Source organism: Cebus imitator, unplaced genomic scaffold (genome assembly GCF_001604975.1).
Source record: "Cebus imitator isolate Cc_AM_T3 unplaced genomic scaffold, Cebus_imitator-1.0 Scaffold22, whole genome shotgun sequence".
Taxonomy (NCBI): domain Eukaryota; kingdom Metazoa; phylum Chordata; class Mammalia; order Primates; family Cebidae; genus Cebus; species Cebus imitator.
In genome coordinates, this window is record NW_016107337.1 from 7,454,489 (window position 1) to 7,479,808 (window position 25,320).

The window sequence follows — 25,320 nt, forward strand, 5'->3', positions numbered from 1 at the left end:
GGGTTAAATCTACCAATATTTAAATATAGGAAATTAAAAAATCTAAAAAAATTAAATAATTATTAATTCAGCTCCAATACTATTAACAAACCCATTAGACTTTATATAAATATCTTCAATGAAAACAAAATATATTCTCCAAAACAAAAAAAAAATAGTGACAAGTATGGCATCTATTTATGTTTGAAACTTACTGGCTTAATTTTGCAAACGTCTGCTTAATAAAACACATCTGGTTTCTAATATTTGCTTCTGCATTCAATCTATCTCAATATGTTGTTTTAGTTGAAGTATATAAGAGAATCTGGTCTCATACAGATATTACTGTTTTTAGCTGGAAAGGTAAGGAGAATTTTAATAGCCTTTTCAGATAATTGTGGCTTTTTTTCAGTGTGGAATCTAAAGTCATATCAATATGTTTCCATACTCTGCCTTTAGAAATTTCCCATTGCCTTTCTTGCACTTTAAAATGGTCTTTTGTCCATGCATTTTTTTTTCTTTCTTTCTCTTTTTTTTTTTTAACTATCAGATGTTGGTCATCTGCAAAATAATGCTACACTGGGTTATGTAAATTTCCCAAATGGTAGAACATTTAATTACACAATATCATATTTGTTAGCAATACCACCTAACTCATCTGAAAGGTCTTTAAGAATTGGAAAACTGACAAGTTCACAGGGGCAGATAATAAGTTTTCCAAAATTGTAATTTTTGTTTGAAAGCTCAGATTTTTTCATTGGCAACAGATAGTGATAGATTTAGCTTTCCCAGAAGTGACAAGCTCACTTTGTTCATTTTCAAGAATGTCTAAGTTTGAACTACAGTTTACCTGTCACTTTTTCTTTCAAGTAAAAATGGTGATCCATGAAAAAAGTGTCTGGCTCAGCTCTCAACCTACAGTTGCACAAAGTGTTTTACTTGTGATAATCACCTGTTTGATACACAACAGGAGTGCTGAATTTATGAGACATCCTATTCCATCACATGAATATTAAAAAGATGTGTTCTCAAAGATTGAGATTGAAGAAAATAAATTTTTTTATTGCTTCATCAAGTACATCCTGGCACTAAAAAAATACTAATTGTGTGTGTGTAGGGGTGCAGAATACATAGATCCCTAGGAGTGTTTAGTGCCACTGACTTGCTTTGTGCAAAAGTGCCAGCAGTTCCCTGCCCACCCCCACCTTGCCTTTGCATAATTTCTGCAAATGTCAGCCTTCTTTTTTCTCCCCTACTAATGGCATCTTTACTTAATTTCTCCTCCCAAAATTTTTAAGATCAGACTCAAATACTATTTTCCCCTACAATGTTTAACAAATCAAAACTTTTTAAAGTTTTTTTTTGTTTTACAGATTTTTGTTTATTGTGATAAAAATAACATACAGATTTCTCATTTTAAAGTGTACTGTTCAGTGGCATTAAGTACAATTGAAATATTGTGCAGTCACTACCATCATCCATTTCCGGAGCTTTACCAAGGCAATGAAAATTTTTAGAAAGGTTAATAGTTACAAGTAGGCTGGACTTTACTAATGGTGAGCTAGTATCTGAAATTAAACGACAGAAAATTAAAATGGAAACAAATCAAAACTTCAAAATGAGAAATCTTTACCCGTAAATGTTTAAAATGTCAGAAACACTATCTTTCTTTAGAAAATATTTTTATGATTTGGGCAAAGAGTGACCTCAAAGCTAGTCATAAATCCTTATACTCATTTCTGGTTTACCCCTATACTATCCCTAATAAAAACAGTTTATTTATATGCTCTTTAAATTTTATTTGTATCTTCCTTTCTTACTCTCCATAGCAAATCTTACCTAATAACTTTGTGGAGATCAAGGTCATCATTCATCTTCAATTCTTTTTCTCTTCTCATATTTAAAGCCGTCCATCTCTTTATTCAAGAGTCCTTTCACCCACTGTTAATACCTGACAGGTGCTCTTGATTCTATCTTCTCCCCTATTATCATTCCTTCAATTCTGCCTCTTGCTTCTGGAGTCACAATTTTACTTCAGCTAATTCTCCAATGCCTTTCAAAATTGCTTACACCTTCCCTGTTATAAAATCTTTTATCTTTTAACTCTGCATTTTTTTTTTCTTTTCTCTTTTCCTTTCTTTTTGAGACAGATTTCCCTTTTTGCCAGGCTGGAATGCAATGGCACAATCAACCCTGAATGCTCTTTAAGTCATTAATCTCTTTTATTATATTTACTCCCATATAGGAAAAGAGGTAGATACTAATTTTCCCTGCTTCCTCTACACTGCTTTATTTTTAATTTCCCTTGTAATTTTACAGATACATATCTATTAACTTAGGAGAATATATATCTGTAGTGATTTATATCACTACAGATATATCTATCTATATATGTATATAGATATACTGATTTATATAGATATATATAGTGATTTATATCACTACAGATATATATATATATATATATATATATATATATATATATATTTTTTTTTTTTTTCTTTTTGAAACATTCTTCTCCTTGGCTGCCATAGTAACTGTACTCTTTTGGTTGCTTCATAATCTTCCTGTGCTTTTTGCTTTTCCCAATACTTACCTCTTAAAATAAATATTTTCTTTTTAATGCTCTTTCTGGTAACCCCATTTACCCTAATAACCTTAACTACCACCTATAAATTGATGTTACTCAAATCTATAATTTTGGAGCCTGATTTTTAAAAAAATCTTTGCTAGAGAATTTCTACTGACTATTAAATTTTACTCCACTATGGATGCCTTTAAAAGTCTCAAAATATGTTCAAAATGGGATCTTTTGCTTCCTTCACCTTCACTTCTGCTCACAAAACTGTTTGTTCTTTCTATTATTTTGTTTATATTTCCACTATTTTCTCAGGCACAAATGATAGAAATCTCAGAATTGTATTCAATTACTCCCTCTCACTAATTCTTCACATCAAATCATTTATCAAACCTCAGCAGTTAATTCCATCCATTCATTGTCTCTTAAATATTCTTCATTCCATTCTTCTGGCAACAATCTTCATCATCTCTTTCTTGAGCATTGCAATTATAGGCTTAAACGCAACTTATCTAAACCCCTTCTTCTCTAATTTACCCTCTAAAGCATCAGCAGAATTAACTTTTTATAAAACATAAATAGTACTAAAAAATGTTCAGTTGTTCCTGGGAACTCACAAAACATAGTTCAAAATTTTTGATGGCCCTTAAGAGTTTGAACTACTTTATTAGCCTCTTTTCCCACAATATCCCTCCTGTTCATAATCAGGTCCAATCACAGCAGCACATGCAATGCTCTTGGTATTCTCCTGTTGGTCTTCTCCACCTGTTCTCTTCTTTCAAGTCCACCCTGGAAGTCACACTCATTCTCCATCTCCAGGTAGAATAAATAATTTTGTGATTGTGTTGATTTAATTCTGTCTTATGTGAGAATTTATTATTTTCATGTTGGCTTTCTCTTTATTTTATATTTTCCTAGGGATTTTGGTCTTTGATTTTTGAATCCATTACAACGTATGGCACAGAATTTTGTATTTTATTCTTAAATCCACAAAACGTATTATGTAGATTGTTCTTGATTATCTTACTGAAAATCCTTCTTGTTTAAATAACTTGATTGGGGTCATAGAGTTGTTCATAGTAAAACTAGGCTAAAAGAGCATGTTTTCTTATTCTTACCCAGTTCATTTTCCTGTTTAACAAAATATTTTTATAAACTTAAGAAGATAAACTCCAATTATGATATCTAGCACATTTTCTTTTCTTATATTCAAAATTAGAAGATTTTTTAAAATAACAGCAATAGAAAGCATCTAGACTTACTAGTAATCTAACCTATTTTCACTTTTTTGATGGCTCCCTAAGTTTTTATATATATATAAAATATATGTGACTAAAGTAGCAAATTAATGCATGGAATAATTTGTTCTGTCCTCTTGTTAAGGCTTTTTATATCATTTATTTAATATTTCAAAGGGTTTATAAATCATTTATCTGCTAATCTTTGCACTCCCCCTGCTGAGACAGTCAATTAGTTGCAGTACTGCTGGTTGGCAAATGACAAGTAATATTACCTGCACATTACAAATGAAGAAATTAAAGCAGCGAGAGGTTAATCAACCTGACCAATGTTTTACCCAGTCAGTGGCAGTGCTGACGTCAGAAAGGGAACCAGGGCTTAGTCACATCAAAATCACAAAAGCATTAAGGGCCTGGGGCTGGTGGTGTTCCTTGTTACATAATACTTTCCAAATTATTTTTTATCCTTTCCTTTACTGGCCCTGTAAGAGTCCAAAAATGTAGTGTGGAGCTTTCGAAAGTGCAATTGTCCAGGATGGCAGAAAGCTTCAAAATGGCCCTGCTCATAATGAACTAGAAGTGACTTCAGTTGGCAGGTTGAGGCAGAGATGCTACGCCCTGAGAATAAAAGAACAGGGGTACACTGGAGAAGACTGCCTCGTGAAACAGGAGCATCAGAAGTTAGTGGTTTTTTGAGTAAGAAGCATGAAGGTAGGGAATTCTAGGTTGACAATTTTAGAATTACACCTAGATTTCTAACTTGGATAAATGAGAGGCCAGTGCTGTTTAGTGAAGGCAAAAGGAACAACAACATGGAAAGTCTAAGAATGCCACTTTAATATGTCACAATGCCACATTTAAGTTAAACTCAGCAATCTTTACTTTTCTGAATAAATGAAAATACATTAGTTAAAAACACATATTTTATACACACATTAGTATCTGCTATTATGCAAGCAAATATTTTCTGTAGAGTGTCTAAATACTACTCCATTTGAAAACTGCTTAAACATTTCAATATGCTTCTTTTCAGCCAAAAAAAAACAGTTGCTATGACCATGTTTCAACATATTTTAAATCTATGCATAATCGCTGCCAATTTATAATATCTTCTTTTCAGATGCTAATTTCCTATATAGCATTTTTATCCCCTTTAACTGCTGAAAAGGTCATCGTTCAGTATTAATTTTTTCATTGCTATTACATGTCTGAATAGTGTTAGAATTCCTTGTTAATCTTTTTATTAATGGAATGCTCTTCAGTACAATGTGTAATACTCTTCTCTGACACCGTTATAAATTATTTCAAAGAGTTTCCACACACTTGTTTTCAATAGAATTTTCAAATCTTTCAGGCTACTTTAAGTTAGTAGAATAGGCTCCAGAGAAAAGAAAATGCTGAAGAACAGAAATGTGTTTTAAATATAAGTGTAAATAAGAAAGTATAGATTTGGCTAATGAGAAATATACCCATATGTATAAAATATCTAATGGATATATCAGTCAATAGACATTTCAAAATGAGATTATCCACTGAACTATTTTAAAATAGTAATAAAAAGATGTGATCAAATCACTCTATGAACAAAATAAGAAAATATTTATATGGTAACAAGGTGAACAATATGTGTATTTATTTTGGCCAAGAGACAAGTTGTTATATCGAAAATCATGGCAAGTTGTATATTATCAAAATTGTTATCAATATTGAGCATCTCTACTACTGATTCTATTATCAGGACTAGAAATTATTATTATTACTCTATTCCATTACCAGGAATATTCAATAAAGTATTTAAAATGGTAAACATTAATTTTAACAAATAAAAGTCAATCCCTCTGATGAAGAGATTTCAGTGAACTGAGACATTAAAAGATCTCAACATCTTTTCTTTGACTATAATATAAACTAATTGAAATTTATATTTTTCTAGTTTGCACTCTAAATTTTAGAAAAGAGTTTTATGCACAATTCAGGGTACAAAGTCAATCCTTAAAAAATAAAAATGCTTGAATTCGTTACCTTATGGTACAAATTAGAATTTCTTTCGTATTTATATAACTACAAGATTTTTATTTCAGCATTATGCATTAGTAATGTTTGTGTCTAATTCCTATAATATTTTGTTTCAACCAAACTTATTTGAATGATAATTACAAGATCTGGGCTTATCTTCCAGGCTTTCATCATTGCGTGTCACTTCATTAATTCACACCAACTTTTAATATTTTATAAAACAACCAAAGATTCTATAAACACATAGAATAAGCACTATCCAAATGACGCAGGATAAAACAGGTTTCAGATGTGAAATTATAGCCATGCTTTGCTATACTTCCATCTAAATGCTTCATCTGAATGGAGGTGTTAAACTCAGCTGCATAGATAAATCACTGAGGGTGACTTTAAAACTTACCAGTGGCTGGTCCCACTATCAAATCTGATTATTGTCTACGTGATAACAATCATTTTTCAGCTGAGAGTGTTTTTTAATTGGTTGCAAAGGCAGGCACACACACACACACACACACACACACACACACACACACACACACACACACAAATTCCCAGTACTTTTAGAAATTGTAGAAAAGGGTTAATCGTAACTATTGAGTTAAAATGCTATTTATCAACATGTTAAAATGGAAATGAATAGGGTAAAAATGAAAGATAAGCTGTTTTACATATTTTTTTAAGTCTTATAGAAATCCTTCGGAAATTAATATGAAATGGAGAAACACAAAAATCTTGTTTCTTTCTTTACTCCCTCATCTGTGGCAATGCAAACAACATAAATCACTCTTGGACTTCATTTAAACCATTGATGCTAGAGGTTGCAAATTTCTTCTGTGGAAAATCAGACTTTGGTGATGACCTTGAGCAGTAGGACATAGATAACTCCCACAAGCTTAGTGTTCCAATAATGAAACACTAGGCATAAATGGGTTAAGGGAGGCTACAATATATTAGGTCTAGCCAACATTGTCTCTTTCTTCCATCTCCCTCTAAGGTATGACAACTCCAGTCCCCACCTTGTTGTCTCCTAACTATAATCTCCTCTACTAAAATGTGTTTTTATACTTATTGTTATACAGTAATTCAACTATAAAAGACTGCAAATGCAAGCAGAATCATTTAAAGAAGAAAGGAAAATGTAGTCACAAATTTTTAACACAGAAATAAAATTTCAAGAGTGAGGTGTAAAAAAGTAAAATTGAAAAGTATTTCTTACAGTCAATACTTGCAGGTAATACTATCGTCCCACTCACAGAAGCAAGAGGGATGAGGCATAGAAGGAACATGGTGTTGAGGGTAATGAAAATATGCAGTTACTGCAATCTGTTACATGCTTCATTCAATTGATTAGAAGATAGGGGTTTCAATGCCGTAATTTTTATACTATTTGCTTGCCATTTGATGTTGGGAAAAATATTAATTTCTCTGCTCTTCAGTTTTCATGCCTTCCAAAATAAAGAAATATTTCAAAACTTTTCAAGGTTTAAAAGTTGCTGACCTTAGTGTCTGTGTGCCCTTCATAAAGGGCAAGTTTCACAAAGTATGGTATTCTTCTAAAAGGTCTTTGAAGTAAGAAAAAAAAAACTATATTTAGAAAGTCCATTCAGTGTCCCTGGGTGTTCCCATGTCTTACTGCTATTTATAACCAGGTGTAGGCCAGTAGGACAACAGATTTGCTTTAACTAATAAGTGCCCAGGTTTCTGAGAGTTAAAGAGAAGTTTTTGATTTTTCTAAGTGTGGATTTAAGAAACTGTGGAAAACAGGAATTTTTTGAACTTGGTTGCTGAATTGCCCAGTTGTTATATGGCCTGACGTGGATAATTTAAAAGTTTGCATGTCTGTTTGGACATATAGTTGTCACCCTGCTGTTTTATTACAGTCCTTTTAACAGGGTAAACATGTTCAACTGTTTTGAGTTTGTGAGTGTGAATGTTCCTTACGGTTTGTTTTTCTTATAAATTTCATGCTCATTTACTCCAATTTTGAATGCATGTAGAAATATATAAAATTCTTGAAGAACTTATTTCCATTCTTATGAATCTTGTTAATTTTATTTTAATACAGAGAACTTTACTAATTTTATTTTTATTATTACTCTACATTTGTAGAGTAAAAAATCAAAAGAAAACAAAACATTGATAGAGTTTGGTTTTGTGTCCCCACCCAAATCGCATGTTGAATTGTAATCCCATAATCCTTATGTGTAGCGGGAAGGACTCAGAGGGAGGTAACTGAATCAGAGGGGTGGTTTTCCCTATGCTGTTCTTGTGCTAGTGAGTTCTCACAAGTTGTGATGGTTTTAAAAGTGTCTGGCATTTCCCCTGCTTGCACTCATTCTCTTTCCTGCCACCCTGTGAAGTGGTGCCTTCCACCATGCTTTTAAGTTTCCTGAGGCTTCCCCAGCAATATGGAACTGTAAGTCAATTAAACCTCTTTCCTTTATAAATTACCCAGTCTTGGATATGTCCTTATAGCATCATGAGAATGGACTAATACAAACATCATTAGAAAAAATTCCCAAAGCCTCAAAAAGGAAATGAAGTATTGAGGGAAATACATGGTATTAGCAAGAAAGATTAGCACCACCAGACTAGAAGCCGACTACCATTGTAAACAGCTTTTAACTATACTAGCTGCCTGAAGAAGGGTTATCTGACTCAGGGAGGACTTGTTTTTTGTTCATAATTTTTAAAATACCATCTTACAGTTACAGAACAGTTGAAATGACAGTAAAAAGACAGTAAAATTGCTTATTTCTCAAGCCATTTGAGAGTAAGTTGTCAACACCATGCCCTGTCAACCCCAAACACCTTAGTACTTCCTACAAACATATCCAAATATAAACCTGAAAATCTGACAATTAACACTGATACATTACTATAGTACTGTCTAAACCTCCGACTTGGTCAAGTTTTGTGAAGTATCCCAATAATGTCCTTAATAACAAAAGGATTAGTCTAAAATCACATTTCATTGAGTTGCCTGTCTTAATCTCTTTTATCTGGAAATTTTTCCTGTGTTTCCCTTGAATTTCATAGCCTTGCAACCTTTAAAGATACAGACTAGTTATTCTGTAGGGTTTAGCTGTATGTATTTGTCTTATCATTAGATTCAGAAGATGTGTTCTTTGGCAGGAAAATCACAGTGAAGCTCTATTTTCACCACATTCTATCTACATACAATTTGGGCAAACTTTTCATTTGTACCCTTATTGGGATATTAATTTTACTCATTAGATTAAAAGGTGCCACACAGTCTTTTCCACTGTAAAGTTATTTATTTCTTTTTTAACATTATACGTTTTGTGGTAAGGTACTTTTTGCTTAAGTGAATATCCTATTTCTCACCAAACATGATTTATTCAATTTCTTTATATTGATACAAACTCACTGATGATTTTATTAAATTAACTATAACCAGTTTTTATTATTATTTATTTTGAAGCTCAGATTGTTCAAGATTTCCCGAGGGGAAATCTCTTCAATTTGGCCCATATGTCCTTTGACATCTCCCTGTCATTCTTTGATATGTTTCTCATTTCTTGGAACAGTATGTTCTAGGATCATCTTATGCTTTTTCTGCTCTGAATCAGCCATTTCTCCAGAAAGCTCTGGTTCCTTCACTAAGTTAATTGTATCTAGACACCAAGACCTGGACACTAGGTTTGCTCATTGCTATTGGGGAATAGCTGCCCCAGGCCTTTACAATAAACTGAGCTGGGATTTACATGTATACAGACATACACACATACATACATGTGAAAACACATTCATCTACATTTATATAGTCACACAGACACACACATAAACCTTACATATATGCTTATTTCTGTGTTTGCTATATATATATTGAAAACCAGCACTTTCATTCCCCCTATTTTCACTCAACACCACAGTTCATTCTAGCTCTTGCCTATATCATACTTTAACTTCCTCCCCAGACAATGAGAAACACTGATTACCTTCATCTTTCTTTAATATTCTCACTTATTAGATCAAGCTCCCTGTATTTTAACAAATTATTGTTGCTACCGCTGTTCTACCCCATACAACATTCTCCCCATCTAGCACAGACTACAACTATCTGTACTGAGTGGCTGCTGTGGCCACTCCTCCATGCAGATGCCCCTATCCCTCCAATAGCTTTCAACACCTCACACTAGGCTCCTCTGTGCTGACATCCTCCTTCCACTTCTTGGGCTCTAATAGCCAATGCCCAACCACTGGAACATTGCAATCTCCTGTATACCCCCCCACCCATGGTGACAAAGGCTTACTAGGTTTCATCTAATGGCTTTTGAACTAAATTGTTTAAGAAGGGAATGGACAAGGAAGAGGATGAGGAAAGCAGAGTGGTAAAGAATGGAGAGGATCAATATTTTTTCCTAAACAATATTAGAAGTGGTTCTTCAGGAAGTTATAAAGACAACATGAAGTATCAGCTAAATAATGAAGCCGAGATTACATATTCTTTACATATCTATATCTATATTCTCTATATCTTTATATCTATGCCATATGTATGCATCATTTTATAGCAACAAAACATATGTGACAAAATTTGTAATATTTATCTAAACATTTAATACCTTACAATTTAAAAAGTTATATAGCACAATTCAATTATTTTTTTTTCCCATTTATTTATTTTATTGCATTTTAGGTTTTGGGGTACATGTGAAGAACATGCAAAACACAATTCAATTATTAACAGTTCATTTATATGAATGGATTTGCAAGTCTCCATGCCAACAGTGCTTGGTACTATAGTGGTGTTTATTGGATCCTCTTCCTGTTTTGCCACTCAGGATTCATATCATCTGCTGATTTTCAATTGCATACTGTTGGTGCTCTGCACCAGCCCATGTTTAGTCTCTTGTGTCTAAACAAATATACCAGCTTGTTAGTTTTCAAAGAGTTGTCTGTAAACCATATGTAGCAGAATAACCTGAAGACCTTGTCAAAAGACAGGTCCCCAGGCCATCTCAATTTCCTGTTCACAATTTTTATGGGTGGAAATGGTTGTCTGGAACTTACCTCAGGTTATTCTCATGGATTAAATATTGAAGCCACCTTGTAACTCACACGTCTACAATTCCTCAGAGTTCTCTGTTTAAAATACACACCTTTGCTCTATTATTTTTAAATTTCTTATTTAATAAACTTGCTCATTGATAAATTTGTGAATAGCCTGCCCAGCAAAATGTATCTATCCTTTTCAAAATGTCTCTCACCAAATGTCTCCATAAAATGAAATGCAGCAATCTTCTGAGGTCTTATTTTGAGGTATCTTGCAGGTCTTCCAGGTTCATAAAGTAATAAGGGCAAAGTTCCTGATGCTGGAAACCTCTTTTAGTGTAAAAACATCCTAGAGGCAAGTATGTGAGGAGGAAAGTGGTAAATGAGTTCGGACAGTAAGGCAGAAGGAACTATGACTAAGGCCATGTAGGCCAAAGAAGGCAGTTTAATTTTTATTTTAAAAGTGATGAGAGCTATGGTTTTGGACAGTAATGGTTCCTGGTTTAAATTTCTTTGGAAGATTATTGTGACTACTCTACTGGTTATAAACTAGAAGGACTGTGTCAAGAGGGGAAGGAGGAAGATCCCGTAAGAGACTGCCTGTTGCAGTAGATGAGGCAAACAATGATGACTAGGGTGAAGATGGTGACAGGGATTCAGGATAGATTTTAAAGTTAGAGGTGGAAAGAGTTTCTTATGGACTAGATGTAGAAATTTTGGAAAAGTGAAAGTTTAAGAATGAACCCAAAGCAAATGAATGAGTTGTGGAGATGGAAAAAACTGGAGTGAAAGTGATAGAAAAAAGTAAAATATTTCATTGCATTTGCTAGTTCTGAAGTATATATGATGTATAAAGTGGAGATATCTAGTAGAAAATGAGAATTATGAGTCTCAAGCTTGGGTGAGTGGTGAAAGCTAGAGGTATGAATTTGGGAGTCAGAGTCATACGCCTATTGAAGCAGTGGGACTAAAATAAATCTCACGTGCATAGACAGAAAACTGTAGAGGTCCAGGAATGAGTTTTAGAGCACTCTAACAATAAACACTAAGAGATGGAGGCATCACAAAGGAGACCAGGAGGAAATGTGAAGTGAGAAAGGAAGAAAACCAGAAGAGTATGGTGTTCTAAAAGCCTATCAAACAAAACGTCAATGTTGGAAATTATGAGAGCTTATTTTCCAAATTTTGTTGTATTGATAACTTAAAACTTGATATTCTAAAGAGACCTTTTAGCAAACAGAAAAAAGAATTGTGTTTTCCATTAAAAGTGATTGACTTACAGCATAGGGATGGGAAATGTGAAAAAGATATAAAGAGTTTAGGTAGAACATGATTTTAAACAAAAGTGTTCATTTATGATACAAGTACACAATATAAGACATAATATTTTGTCTTTCTATCAACTGTAGCTACAGGATGCCATAAGTGAAGATGAATGACTATAGTTTAATATCAAATTCAGTGGAAATGGGGAAAATATTTGAGTCTTCATAATTTTTAAATATTTTAAAAACCTTTATACTCTTGAGACTTGTCATAAATGAAACATAATTTTACAAATGATCATAACAATTTTAGAATCAGAATAAAGTTTACATATAAAATGACTTAATTGAATTCACATGATTCATTTTCGTGGGTAAAGACTAAGATTTGAGTTTTCTGATTACTGAGTATTATTTCTTACTTTAGCATACTGTCTTGAATATCTTCAATCATCTGTAAGATGACTAAAAAGAGGCTTATCAATGATATCTTACATTTAAAAATAAAATTCTAAATAATTAGAGCTAGGAGAAATAAGGCTCATGAGGATTAAATTGTAAGAAGATCTTATAAGAGGGAGAAAAAGTAAGAAATGCATTTTCACATGTAAAGATAGGAGATTTTAGGAAAAAGCAATCAAGACTTTATTTATACATGTTTATATTAGTTTAATAAAACAAAAACAAACATCACAGGACTAGCAGATAATTTCGAATATGAAGACTGATAAAGATTAACATCCATTACACTAAAGACCAGATAAGATAAGGTCTTCATTCTATTATAGCATATCAGGAATAAGGATACCTCCTGATACTTTGGTATGTGCCATTTTGGGATAATGAACTTTACTACAAAGTGAACATTTATGTCAAGAAGTAGTTTAGTATATAATCGTAGTCATATGTGAATATGACTCATTGAATTTAAGTATGCCATGAAAGCTATGCTGGGTTACTTTGAAAAGTTAGAAATGACCAGGCTAACTAACCTTTCTTTTCTTTTTTCTTTTTTAATTTTGGTTCACTTTTTAAACTTTTATTTTAGGTTCAGTGGTACATGTGCAGGTTGTTATATAGGTAAACTAATGTCACAAGGGTTTGTTTCACAGACTATTTTGCCACCCAGGTACTAAGCCTAGTACCCAAGAGTTATTTTTCTGCTCCTCTCCCTCATCCCACCCTCCACCCTCAAAAAGTCCCCAGTGTCTGTTGCTCCCTTGTTTGTGTTCACAAGTTCTCATCATTTAGCTCTCACTTATAAGTGAGAACATATGGTATTTGGTTTTTCCTCTTGAATTAGTTGGCTAAGGATGATGGCCTCCAGCTTCATCCATGTTCCCACAAAAGACATGATCTCACTCTTTTTGATGGCTGCATAATGCATAGTATTCCACAGTGTATATGTACCATATTTTCCTTATTCAGTCTGTCATTGATGGGCATTTAGGTTGATTCCATGTCTTTGCTATTGTGAATGGTGTTGCAATAAACATTTATATGCATGTTTATAATAGAATGATTTATATTCCTCTAAGTATATAACCAGTAATGTGATTGTCAAGTCTAATGGTAATTAACTTTTCTTTTTAATGCCAGAATAACTGTTACATAAAATATTTCACTATATCACTGCCAAAGCTAAAATCTTGTGACTAACGGGTCCATTGTCTAACCATCTAAAGCTGCACATTCACTCATTAGTCACATGTGGCTTTTGAATCCTTAAAATGTAGGCTAGTTTGACCCAGGGGCTGAAAATTTTATTTTATTTAATTTACATTTATTTTTTCAAAGAAACATGTGGCTAATGGTTACAGTGTTAGCACTGAGAACACACCCATTATCACAGAAATGTTTATGGAACAGAGCTGACCTACAACATTTAAAAAACTTTGTGCATTCTTCTTTGTTAACAAAATTGAATCTTATTAACAGGTAAAATTAGCAAGATGGTAGATATAAGCTCAAGCTCCAAAATACTATTTGATTGTACTTAAATAATAATGAGAAAAAGTAAATAGAAAATGAACCTAAGATATTCTTCAGAATTTTCCAGAATAGGAAACATAGTGACTGTTAAACAGATGAAAAGATTTCCATTCAATTGATAGAGAAATGCAAACTAAAACTATTATAGACTGAATTGCGTTCCCCAGAAATTAATAATGTTAAAGTCTCATTCCTCAGTGTGACTGCATTTGGTGATAAGCCCTTTAATGAAGTCATTTAGGTTAAATAAAGTCTTAAGCATAAAGCCCTAATCCAGTATAACTGGATTCCTTAGAAGAAGAATAAGAGACTCCAGGGATACGTGCACACAGGGAAAAAGCCATGCGATGGCATAGCAGGAAGGCAGTAGTCTCAAAGTAAAGGAGAGAGGCCTCAGGAGAAACTAAACCTGCCTACATCTTTCTGGACTTCTAACCTCCAGAACTGTGTAAAAATAAAGTTTTGTTATTGAAGCGATAGGCTCTGTAGTATTTTGTTATGGCAGCCCTAGAAAACTAGCACAAAGACCAATTGAGGTTTTATACTAACTAGATTGGCTGATCTAATTGGTGAGGCTATAGAGTCATAGGACTGCAACTTGATTCAGTAACTTTGAAAAACATTTTGGCATTATCTTTTAAAGCTGAATATTCAAATTTCCAATGATCCAGCAGTTCTAATCTTAGTTACACATGTTAAGATACATCTTACATGTGTGTAACAGGAGACATGAAAATACATGCTAATAAAATATTGTTAATAACAGATCCACAGATCCAAAACAATTCAGATAGCATCAACAAGACAATATACACATTTTTTATATTTATACATCATAGTATCATACAGTAGAAACAATGAATAAACACTAAAACAAAATAGATGTACCTTAGAAACATAATAATGTTGAGTGAAAAAAAGCAAACATAGTTACATAAAGCATGATGCCAATTGCATAAAATGCAAAAAAAATACATAATGAAAAATAGAGAAAAATTAAGTGAATGCTAATATAAAATCAAGAGCAGAGTTATACTTTTTAATGCCAGAAAAAAAGAACCAGAGAAAAGCACAAAGGAAGATTCAGCAATGTTGATTCTAGTTCTTAGTTTTGGTGGTGTGTTTGACATCTGGGAGAGTATGTGTGAGTGTTTTGGTTTTGTGGTAACTGGATTATGCTAAATTTTACATTTCCTTCTTCAGTGAAATGAATTTTGTTCTCTCTTGGAAATGAAGGAGATAGCAACAACAGAATGCAGAGACATAGCTGCTGCAGCTGTACTACCCATGGAAAAGTATAAATAGCAATTTAGCAGCTAGTGATTCTGAAATTGCCCTTAACTGTGTCATTATAAAAATGCTGTAACAAATATGTTTTATAGTATGGTAACTATAGCAAATAACAATATATTGTATATTTCAAGATAGCTAGAAGATTTTAAATGTTATCCCCACAAAGAAATAATAAATGCTTAAAATGATGGATATGCCAATTACCCTAATTTGATCATTATATAATGTATATATGCATTGAAACATCACACTATACCCCATATATGTACAATTACTGTATTTGCTATAAATTTGAAAAAAAAGTTTACAAGTAATAAAGTTAAGAAATTCATCTGATGGATTTTCTCCCCATGCCCAAATCATTGAATAGTAAATCTAATGAAGGTACTGTGCCTAAATGTAAAGGATAATATGTAAATTATTTAAAAAATTAGTCTCAGAACTAGAAAAATTGTCAGCTACATCAGCAGTCTCAGAGTCAAGCTTTTATGTCATGGATATTTCTGTCATAGACCCTGGCAAACATGTGTTCTGTGTTAGTCTTATAATTGTCCTTAGAATCATGGAGGCCTATTCATTCATTCAAAAAATTTTATGGCTCATATTTCATGTATTAGTTATGGTAATTGGTTCGAAGACTACAGAAGCCAACACACAACACAATATAAGGACAAACTTTTTTCCTTCATTCATCCATTATTCAACATGTGTCTTCATTTTGAGTATTGACTAGGAATCAAGTGCTGTGCTAAATGTATATATTAATAAGTGCATATTAATATAACTGCAAATGAGAAGACTAGCCGTTTATGATGTTATTATTGTCTTTTTCTTTTCTTGCCATAAAATGGGATGTCCCTTTGCCTCAGGTTTTGCTCTCAAATTGCAAATGAAAAGAAAATTCTCAGTGGGATGCTGATGTGCATAGATAAATGAGAACAGAGCTCCTCTTTCACATGTTCCATTCACCTCCCTTCCAAATCTGTATGCACTCACTTTGATTGTGCCAAGACCAAGACTAGAAGTGCCACATAGGAACCAAACCAACTTCCTCACATCATTCATTAGGACAGTTCCTCTTGTAGAAGACTAAATGTCATCATGACCCATAATTTTCATGACCTTCATAGAGGGTCATGGAGACAACCTATGAAAATAATTTTTCTTAAAAGAAAATACTGAGAGAGTTAATCTGCTGCTCCACAGGCCTAACCTCCTGGGATTAAACCACAAGCATGGAGATCACTAAGTGTACTTAGTAATAACAAGCTAAAAATAGATAAAAACATGGTGCTGTTATTGTATGAGTTTCCCTCCAAGGTTTTGTCTGATAAACATCACTACCTCCAAGGGGATTGTAAACAGGTTTTTTGCAGGGTAGGTTAGATGCCTGTTTTTTTCAGACAGTCATGCCATAACCAGTTCTCAACACACTTATTTCAAGATAATTAAATGTTTAAGATTTAGTGTTCCTACCTGATTGGAAACCTTCTTGTCTTTAATTCATTGACTATTCTCGATCTCTTTTTTCTTGGAGATGACCTCCAGATTTCTATCAGAAATTGCTTCTGTGGGGAAACCAGGGCTTCTCAGAAAGTCAGGAAACTGAAATGGAAACAGTAGGAGAAAGGGAAATTATCTGTACACATAAGTTTCACTTGATAAAATTGTTAAGGAAATGTTCAAGCATCTACCTTTTGAACAGTATCATAACTGCAGGAAATTTCATGATTTACAAGTATGAATTCTCAAAAGACAAATACATGATGTGAGTATAGGTTGCATTTTGGGATTTTAAGTCAAGCAAGCTTCAAAAAAGGCCTGGTTAGCCTTTGTTAAGTGTGTGTGTGTGTGTGTGTGTGTGTGTGTGTGTGCGTGTAGTTTTTTTGTGATGGGGTGGTGGGCAATCTGTTGACTACTAGTCAGTGATTGAGAGGCCAAAAAAGACAAGTTTTCTGTCTTTTTATTTAATGTTCACTTCCATTCTTCAGTCTTCATCTAGATTTCTCTTCTGTCTTCACTTAAGATCTTCAGAAAATTAATCTGACTAAACTTAATTATTAATAAAATAAACATTGGAATTTATTGGAGGATATTTTACAGAGACTTTTAATGTCTTTTCAAGCGTTGTCACACACAAAAGTATTAGAGTGTGTGTGTATAGCTTTTCTTGGGATGAGATGGTGGGAGAAAATAAATCTGTTGACTAGTAGTGATTTAGAAAGATGGACAGATTTAGAAAGATGGCTATTAGAGTAAAGTGAAGCAAATTATGCAATAAAATTCCAACACTGTGATTCCGAAACAATCATAGCAGACTTCTGGGTGACTAAGGGGTAGCCTTCTCATATTATAGTCACACCTGTTATAGACCATCTGTCCACAACTTGTATACCATCATTAATCATTCATGGAAAACAAATGACCTGATCTCTCTTTCCATCCACTTCTTGACCATTCTCATATACATTTTTTCTGTCTTTAACGTCATACTCTTTTCCATCTATTTGAAAACAGGGATATAGGAGGAGCAACACACAATAAGCCAGCCCTCCGCATCTGTACAGTGACGGCCCTGAAAGGAACACTGGCCTATTAGGAAACTAGAAGTGGTTTGGGATTGTCTTTGACTGATTTCCCTCAGAAGCAGAGCCTGAGAGAAGAATTTGAATTCGAACTGTTCCTGGACGGTGATCAAGGAAACTCAGGAGTAGAATGGGTACTGAGAATAGAGACATGGAAGAAAGCCACGAGTGGTACAGCACTGAACAGGTTACTCGAGGAAAACTGTTACAAGTCCGTCAGAGAAGTCCTGTGAAGCACTGCAGAACATTCCCTAGAGTTATCCCTATCAGTGGGCGAGAAAGCTGATGTGTTTATATTCCAAATCCCCTCTGTCATGGACTGAAAGTTTCAACCAGATACATTGTCTCCTGCCCACTTCTGGCCTGCCCTATGGAGATATTTGCAGATGATGGCACAATTCTATCAATATACACTGGAATGCCAAGTACTAGGGAGATGTAGGTGGGCCTCTGACCACGTCGCATACAGTGGCAGGGGGGTATCAAAAGTTATCCTGTAAATCCAAATCAATAAGCTTTGGTTGACAGTTTTCTTTTAAGGTAGTTAAATACTGATGTACTGATAACAATTTCCTCTACGAAATCAAATCAAAGATCCTAAGTTAATCTCCTGGAAAACTGTTAGTATCTTTGATATGGTCCTAGTTAAAAAAAAAAAAAGAGGAAAAATTAAGATTTCAAGTTGATTATTCACTCACTCATTTAATACTCACTGAACACCTAACGTATGCTAAGGATTAAGCTAGACATCAGTGTAACCGTTATTAAAATCATTATCTTACCATCAAGAATTTACTTTTTTGGGGCATCCAGATAGTACAAATTATTACATAGTGCTATGGAAGAGAGAGAGGGTCTTAATTCATTCTGTGGACGAACAATAAGTGAGGAATATTAGCAGGTCTTCCTACAGAAGCCAGTACTGGAGATTGATATGTAATGTGAAGGAGAGGTAAATTTTTGAGTCAAAGAGAAGACAAATTCACAGGAGAGACAAAAAGAATGGTTAAGGAGCAGAAAAGAAAGAAATGCCATATACAACTGGTATAGTGTTTAGAGGGGTGTAAAAAAAGAAGACAATAGAGAGCACGGTAGCAGCCAGATAAAGAATGGCTTGTGTATGCATGATAAGAATGTGGAATTTAATTCTAAGGAAGATGGAAGACACTGAGTGATTTTAACAGCAAAGTTCAAGTTAGAAAGAGAAGAAGATAGGCCGGGCGCGGTGGCTCATGCCTATAATCCCAGCACTTTGGGAGGCCGAGACGGGTGGATCACGAGGTTAAGAGATCGAGACCATCCTGGTCAACATGGTGAAACCCCATCTCTACTAAAAATACAAAAATTAGCTGGGCATGGTGGCGCACGCCTGTGGTCCCAGCTACTCGGGAGGCTGAGGCAGAAGAATTGCTTGAACCCGGGAGACAGAGGTTGCGGTGAGCCGAGATCGCGCCATTGCACTCCAGCCTGGGTAACAAGAGCGAAACTCCGTCTCAAAAAAAAAAAAAAAAAAAAAAAAAAAGAGAAAGAGAAGAAGATAGAAAGGTTTATTTGCGTAACATGATCAGATGTTGTTTGTTTTAGAAAGGTCCCTTTGGAAATACTGGGACTTGATTGTTGGAGAAGGGTAGTTGCAATCCTAGACACAGAAAGATTAGTTAATAGTCCATTAATATAAGCCAAAGAAGAAACTGGGTATGAGGTTCATGTATGGCAGTTCCTTGCTTTTAGTACTTGAGAAATGTTATGCCAATACTTCTGACATCCATAGTTTCAGATCTGAAATCTGCTGTCCTTTGAATTGGTGTTTCTCTATAAGTAATGCATTGTTTCTCTCTGTCTGTTTATCAGAATATTTTTCTTTCTTTTTCAGAAGTTCAATTATGATGTACCTTGACATGGATATCTTTGTGTTTACCCTAATTGAGGTTTGCTTACGTTATTGAACCTGTATGTTTATGTCTTTTACCAGTTTGGGGAACTGTTCTGTCATTTCTTCAAATAATGTTTTCATCTCACTGGCTCTGTTTTCATTCTGGGATTTTAATGACATGGATGTCAGCTTTTTATTTTTTGTTTCAAAGGTTTCTGAGATCCTGCCCACTTCTACATTATGCCTATTTTTCCCTCTGTTTTTCAGATTTGGTAAATTCTGTTGATCTGTTCTTCAGATCACTTAGCCTATGCTTTGTCATTTCCACTCTACTATGGATCCTGCCCAATAAAGGTTTTTATTTTTGTTATTATATTTTTCAGCTCTGTCATTTTCACTTGGTTTTATTTTATAACATCTATTTTGTTGCTTACACTTTCTATTTTTTCATTTATTTCGAGAAATACATAATTACTTTTTGAAACATTTATGTGATATATTTAAAATCCTTGTCAGATAATTTCAACAACTGATTTATCTCAGTGTTGGTGTGTGCTGACTGTAATTATTTTTTTTTTCATTCATTTTGTGATTTCCTGGTTCTTGGTATGATGAGTAGTTTTCAATTGTATTGTGAATATTATGTGTTATATGACTCTGGATCTTATTTTATCTTATTATTATTTTTAGCAGGAAGTTCCCCTATGTTGGGGTGTAGCATGAGGGCTTCAAGGGTGGGAATGTAGAGGTTCCACTGGGCCTGGCTGGCACCACACTGGCAACAGAGGGATGCTGACTCACACGGCCCTACTGCAGATAAATGAGGTGAAGTTTAGCTCCCTCTTTGGCCTTGCTGACACCTTCCCAAGGAAAGTAAGACCATTCATATCAGGTTGTTGCCTTCAAATGGGAATGGAGGCTCAGTACTCTAACAGGCCCCCTGAACTGTTGAGACGAAAATGAAGGGTCAACTTTTCTTGTTCGCACTACCTTATTCTATCCTATTGGTGTTAGGTGTGTGCAGATGCTCAGTTCCTCACTGGTCTCCCTGCCCCCAGGTTTTGAAGGAAAGTGCAATGCCTCCTGCCCCCAACTTGCAATATCCTGTTGCTGATGTCAATAGAGGTGGAGGCTAAGCTCCTCACTGGACCTCATGGCTGTGTACAGGGAGTCCATTTGTAATTAGCCCTGTCTGGCATGATCTCCTTAAGTCTCCTTCCTGATGGGTGGGGTGGAGGCTCAGCTCTCCATTGAACCACACTGCAACAACTCTGGTGCAGGAACCAGAGTGCTCCCTGCTTGTGAAGGGCAGGAGTTGGGTGGATGCATGATCCACTCCTTACCTGTTCCCTCTGAAACAAAAGTCATGTGTCATCAGTGTAAACTTGATCTGTGGTTTCATTAGTGTTTGGCTGGAGAGGTGTGTATACTGCCAGAAAGGTTTTCTTTTGTTAGAAATCTCTTTTCTTATACTTTGGCTAAGAAGCATCGAGTTTTCTTGGAGCTTTTTTTGTCTGTGCCTATTGGTGGTTATGGACTGGAGGTTCCTGTAGTGCCCTGTCTGAGCTATGCGGGAGGCAAGGAGAAAACATAGGGAACTCATTGCCATGTCATTTCTTAAGTCCCAAGATAAGTCTGCCTTCCAGTTTTCACTATTCATGCTTATGTATTGTATTCAATTCAGGGTTTTAGTGGTAAGTGAAGAGACCTGGGAGAAATGCAGCTACTCCACCTTATCAGAACCAGAATTATGGAGGTCTGTTGATGTTAAAAAGTGTTGTTGGCTATAAATTGAAGTTTGACAATATACACCAGACACTTTAGGAATTATTCAGCTAGACAAATGGATTCCCAAGGGTTAGGAAAGTTATTAGAATTTGATTTTCACACTTTTAGAAGTCAAGTGTTCTACTGAAGGTGAAATTTATAGATAAGGCTAGACCATTCATGAGGTAATAGATGAGAGCTGGAGACACTAATATAAACTCATGCTTAGCTTAATGTACATATGCATAGCAACATACAGAAAAAGTTATAGATATGTGTATACACATTGCTAGTATACATACACATATCTCTTCACTCAGTCAGCTAAGACAACCTAGAAACAAAGACACCTCAGTAGCAATGAGCACACATAGCACCCAGATCTCAGTGCTAATACCACTCCCTAGTAAAGGCAACTAGAGCTTCCTGGAGAAAGAACAAATTCTAGAACGAGGGCAAGAAATATAAAAGATGGAACTAGACAATCCTGTAGTGTCAGAAAATAAGGAAGTGATTTTTAAAAACCCACATTGATTGAGTCATGTCAAAGAAGCCCGGGAACCAGAAGCCGGGGAACCACTGAAAGAGTTTGAGACATTGATCATCACCTGCGGGGATGTGTCCTGCCATAATGATTAAGATGGAAGAATTTGAGCAACAAAATAAAGTGGTATATAACCCCAAGGATAAAATAAATTTCCACAGATTCTTACTGGTATAAACAAGTGATTAAATAAATAAATGGCGGGGGGACCCTTTTCATAAGATGGCGCCGAAAGCGAAGAAGGAACCTCCTGCCCCTCCTAAAGCCGAAGCCAAAGCGAAGGCTTTAAAGGCGAAGAAGGCACTGTTGAAAGGTGTCCAAAGCCACAAAAAAAAGAAGATCCGCATGTCACCCACTTTCTGGCTGCCCAAGACACTGCGACTTTGGAGGCAGCCCAAATATCCTTGGAAGAGCGCCCCCAGGAGAAACAAACTTGATCACTATGCTGTCATCAAGTTTCTGCTGACCACTGAGTCTGCCATGAAGGAGACAGAAGACAACAACACACTTGTGTTCATTGTGGATGTTAAAACCAACAAGCACCACATCAAACAGGCTGTGAAGAAGCTCTATGATATTGATGTGGCCAAGGTCAACACCCTGATTCGGCCTGATGTAGAGAAGAAGGCATATGTTCGACTGGCTCCTTATTACGATGCTTTGGATGTTGCCAACAAAATTGGGATCATCTAAACTGAGTCCAACTGGCTAATTCTAAATATATGTATATCTTTTCACCATAAAAAATAATAAATAAATAAATGGCTGGGGGATAGACAAGTCTCCAGTGCAAAAAACTTCCAAATAGCTTATGTAGCTATTCTACCCTAAGAAGGGGGAGTGGAACTCCCTGCTTCTTATTGTTGGCTGAGCATTATGACTTCCTTCTAGAGTATGATACAGAAAGAGAAAAAAAGAGAAACATTACAGTGAAGAAACCTGACAAGCACTACGTCAGCCAGGTGATCAAGATTGACATCAGTAGTCATAAGCCCTTTGACAAAAGGGCCCTTTACCTCTGTATTCTTCTTCCTTAAAACACACACCCCCAATCTTGAGAAAAGCATCAGGCACATTTTAGCAGTGAGGTATCATACAAAATACCTGACCAGTATTATCCGAAATTGTCAAGTTCTTCAAAAATAAAGAAAGCATGAGAAATTGTCACAACTAAGAGGAGCCTAAGGAAACATGACAACTAAATGTAGCACAGTATCCTGAAGGAATCCTGGGACACAAACATGACACAATAAGGTAAAAGTCTAGAAACCATGACAAAAGTATGAACTTCAGTTAGTGACAATATATCAATATTTGTTCATTAATTGAAACAAATATGATACAAGTTGTTAGTAATAGAGAAAAATGGGTATAGTACATAGGGGAAATCTCTATACTGTATTTTCAAATTTTCTGAATAATTAAAACTGTGTTAAAATATAAAGTCTATTTAAAAAGTCAAGTGTTTTCTTGTTTTATGATTATGTTTCTGCATTCCCCAATAAATATTTGAGTTTGATTTACCTCACTGATATTGATGTTGAAGAAAAAAACTAACTCTAAAATGGTTGGTAATTCCAATTTAATAAGTAATAATTCTTGGTAATATGTTTTTGGAAGAACTCACTGAATAAATCAAAGCAAACTGTCTTTAAATGCTAAATTTCTTTTTGGTGTTTAATTTTCTTTAAGATTAATGTTTGCCATGGGCGTTATTCCACTTCAGAGGGCAGCAATTATCATAAACATTGGTTGTAGGCAATGTCTAATGTATGGTGAAATATTAATACAAGATGCTGTAATAACTTTAGCTGAAGTATTTTGTGTTTTCAAAATGTATTGTTATTTCAGTCGATGTAGCCTTTTTAAAATACATTTTCTAACCACCCTATCCAAACCAGAAAACTCACAAGGAAATAATACTATAGGATAGCATACTCATCAGTTTGAAATGGAGGCTCACTTTGCTGGCACGCCTAGTTGCTAATGATACTGGCATACGTATTACTTTTATAAATCCCTTCCATGGCAAAATCTGGTCTCCACGGGGGGATACCTTTGACCCAGCAGGTACCTAAAAGCTATATAACATATGGTTTTGTAGCTATACTTATGAAACATTTTACACAGAAGTACCAATATAATGTAGAAATTTTTTCTCTTTGCCTTCTGCTACTCAGAAATCACTCACCATCTTACTTTTTATTAGCCAACTAATAGACGTTTCATAAATTAGACTATGTATTTGTAGCTCAACATTCTATCTTAATATGACTAATTCCATATGATTTTTGTTGATACAAATATGTAAATCAACAGGAAATTTTGTGCTTAACTCTTAAAAATAATTAATATAACTTACTCAATACATATTTACACTTTTCCTTTGTGTTTTTCAAAACAGAGCACTTCTTCTAAGTTGGGCTTTGAGCACGTGAGTGAGTTGACCATTTTTTTTCATGGACAGTTTTCTCATCTCTTCTACCCTATCAATTTGTTCTACTTTCTCAAAAATAATTTAATAATTAACAAATTAAATCATTATTGAACTCTGATGTAAGGCAAACGCAAAAGGCAGAAAACTAATCTTTTTTTTGTTTGTTTGTTTTTGTTTTTTTTTTGAGTAATGAGCTCAATTAAAATCTCTGCAGTTAACAGGTGTTACTCTATGTAGTGGAAATTGTATTTCCTTATGGGAACTCACACAGTCAGGAAAATGAAGACCTAAATCATAATCAAAAATTTTTAACATCACTAACTATGTAATGAGTGCAGGCTTTGTACCTGGCTATGTAAAAGAAACCATAAACATTATACTGGCAATCCTCAAAAAAAAAAAAAGAAAAACCCTAATTACTTTAGGGTTGTGTGTGTACGTATAAGAGAAAGAGGGAGAGAGAAACTTTAATAAAGGACTTCTGAGAAATAGCAAGAGCACTGCCAGGTATCCATTAATCAATAATTTAGGAACTTCTAACTATGCAAATAATTGTTCTCATATGGATGAATATTGAGGATCTTTCAGGTTTAGACTAAAGAATCAAAAGGCTTCCAGAAGTTGAGTCCAAATTTTACACTTACATAAAATCCTTATAATAGAAGACCAAATTCTAATTCAATAACTGAAGAGTTCTTAAAATAGTGGATATGTTCTTATCAGCATGGCTTCAT

At 34.5% G+C, this 25,320-nt stretch overlaps 1 protein-coding gene across 1 annotated transcript in view; it reads right to left on the reverse strand.

Annotated features, from left to right (window-relative positions):
- Positions 1 to 25,320, reverse strand: part of PKIA (cAMP-dependent protein kinase inhibitor alpha) — an 85,740-nt gene that overhangs the window by 13,425 nt on the left and 46,995 nt on the right. Inside the window, exon 2 of the mRNA XM_017521884.2 lies at positions 16,857 to 16,985. The gene's annotated coding sequence lies outside the window, so the exon portion shown is untranslated. The remainder of the gene's footprint in view (positions 1 to 16,856; positions 16,986 to 25,320) is intronic.